Here is a 3,110-nt window from a genome sequence, read left to right on the forward strand (position 1 = left end):
AGCAAAGAGTAGGAGTAAATGGGTACTTTTCAGAATGGCAGGCAGTGACTAGTGGGGTACCACAAGGTTCTGTGCTGGGGCCCCAGCTATTTACATTGTACATTAATGATTTAGACGAGGGGATTAAATGTAGTATCTCCAAATTTGCGGATGACACTAAGTTGGATGGCAGTGTGAGCTGCGAGGAGGATGCGATGAGGCTGCAGAGTGACTTGGATAGGTTAGGTGAGTGGGCAAATGCATGGCAGATGAAGTATAATGTGGATAAATGTGAGGTTATCCACTTTGGTGGTAAAAACAGAGAGACAGACTATTATCTGAATGGTGACAGATTAGAAAAAGGAGAGGTGCAACGAGACCTGGGTGTCATGGTACATCAGTCATTGAAGGTTGGCATGCAGGTACAGCAGGCAGTTAAGAAAGCAAATGGCATGTTGGCCTTCATAGCGAGGGGATTTGAGTACAGGGGCAGGGAGGTGTTGCTACAGTTGTACAGGGCCTTAGTGAGGCCACACCTGGAGTATTGTGTACAGTTTTGGTCTCCTAACCTGAGGAAGGACATTCTTGCTATTGAGGGAGTGCAGCGAAGGTTCACCAGACTGATTCCAGGGATGGCGGGACTGACCTATCAAGAAAGACTGGATCAACTGGGCTTGTATTCACTGGAGTTCAGAAGAATGAGAGGGGACCTCATAGAAACGTTTAAAATTCTGACGGGTTTAGACAGGTTAGATGCAGGAAGAATGTTCCCAATGTTGGGGAAGTCTAGAACCAGGGGACACAGTCTAAGGATAAGGGGTAAGCCATTTAGGACTGAGATGAGGAGAAACTTCTTCACCCAGAGAGTGGTGAACCTGTGGAATTCTCTACCACAGAAAGTAGTTGAGGCCAATTCACTAAATATATTCAAAAGGGAGTTAGATGAAGTCCTTACTACTCGGGAGATCAAGGGGTATGGTGAGAAAGCAGGAAGGGGGTACTGAAGTTTCATGTTCAGCCATGAACTCATTGAATGGCGGTGCAGGCTAGAAGGGCTGAATGGCCTGCTCCTGCACCTATTTTCTATGTTTCTATAACCAAGCGATGTGCAGCAGGGCACACCGAGTGTTCCAGCCCCTGTGCCGAATCCACGGAGGTTGATTTGGCAGGGCAGGTATGCTCGATGACAGGCAGACGTCAACCTGGACATGGTGGGACTGTGTAGGGCGAGCGTCGATATTGGTCGAGAGCTCCTCCAGGCCATTGGTGGCTTAGCCTGGAACATCGCCGCACAATCAGAATGTCAATCGGCGGACATGATTGCGGCGAACCGCCGATGCCATGTGGCGAACGATGGAATGGGTATATGGCACTGCACCCCAAGGTGTCATACCACAGATGCTGACAGCACCTGAGAGTCAGGAGCAATCAATTGCTTCCAAATCTGAAGACAGGCCTTCAGAACCCCCAACTTCCCTAGAATTCCCACACAATACTGCCATTGTCACCGCCCCCCCCCCCCCCCCCCCCCCGCCGCGGCAGCGCTTGAGTTGTTGGAGGGGGCATAGTTTTCAGGTGGTTGGTGGAAGGTTCTGTGTGGATTTGAGGGGAGGCTTCTTCACGTAGAGGGTGTGGGGGTCTGAAACTCACTTCCTGGAAGGGTGGTGGATGCAGAAACCCTCACCACATGTAAAAGGTGCTTGGATGGGCACTTGAAGTGCCATAACCTGCAGGGTTATGGACCTAAAGCTGGTAAGTGGGATTAGACTGGATAACCTCTATTTGGCTGGCAAAGATACGATGGTACATAAGAACATAAGAATTAGGAACAGGAGTAGGCCATCTAGCCCCTCGAGCCTGCTCCGCCATTTAAAAAGATCATGGCTGATCTGGCCGTGGACTCAGCTCCACGGCCAGAAAGTAAATGTTGGTCCTTTAGAAGATGAGAAGGGGGATTTAGTAATGGGAAATGTGGAAATGGCTGAGACCTTAAACAATTATTTTGCTTCGGTCTTCACAGTGGAAGACACAAAAACCATGCCAAAAATTGCTGGTCACAGGAATGTGGGAAGCGAGGACCTTGAGACAATCACTATCACGAGGGAGGTAGTGCTGGACAGGCTAATGGGACTCAAGGTAGACAAGTCCCCTGGTCCTGATGAAATGCATCCCAGGGTATTAAAAGAGATGGCGGAAGTTATAGCAGATGCATTCGTTATAATCTACCAAAATTCTCTGACTCTGGGGAGGTACCAGTGGATTGGAAAGCAGCTAATGTAACGCCTCTGTTTAAAAAAGGGTGCAGACAAAAGGCAGGTAACTTTCGGCCGGTTAGTTTAACATCTGTAGTGGGGAAAATGCTTGAAGCTATCATTAAGGAAGAAATAGCGGGACATCTAGATAGGAATAGTGCAATCAAGCAGACGCAACATGGATTCATGAAGGGGAAATCATGTTTAACTAATTTACTGGAATTCTTTGAGGATATAACGAGCATGGTGGATAGAGGTGTACCAATGGATGTGGTGTATTTAGATTTCCAAAAGGCATTCGATAAGGTGCCACACAAAAGGTTACTGCAGAAGACAAAGGTACGCGGAGTCAGCGGAAATGTATTAGCATGGATAGAGAATTGGCTGGCGAACAGAAAGCAGAGAGTTGGGATAAATGGGTCTTTTTCAGGTTGGAAATCAGTGGTTAGTGGTGTGCCACAGGGATCGGTGCTGGGACCACAACTGTTTACAATATACATCGATGACCTGGAAGAGGGGACAGAGTGTAGTGTAACAAAATTTGCAGATGACACAAAGATTAGTGGGGAAGCGGGTTGTGTAGAGGACACAGAGAGGCTGCAAGGAGATTTAGATAGGTTAAGCAAATGGGCTAAGGTTTGGCAGATGGAATACAATGTCAGAAAATGTGAGGTCATCCACCTTGGAAAAAAAAAACAGTAAAAGGGAATATTATTTGAATGGGGAGAAATTACAACATGCTGCAGTGCAGAGGGACCTGGGGGTCCTTGTGCATGAATCCCAAAAAGTTAGTTTGCAGGTACAGCAGGTAATCAGGAAGGCGAATGGAATGTTGGCCTTCATTGAGAGAGGGATGGAGTACAAAAGCAAGGAGGTCCT

This window comes from Pristiophorus japonicus, chromosome 7, assembly GCF_044704955.1.
Source record: "Pristiophorus japonicus isolate sPriJap1 chromosome 7, sPriJap1.hap1, whole genome shotgun sequence".
Taxonomy (NCBI): domain Eukaryota; kingdom Metazoa; phylum Chordata; class Chondrichthyes; family Pristiophoridae; genus Pristiophorus; species Pristiophorus japonicus.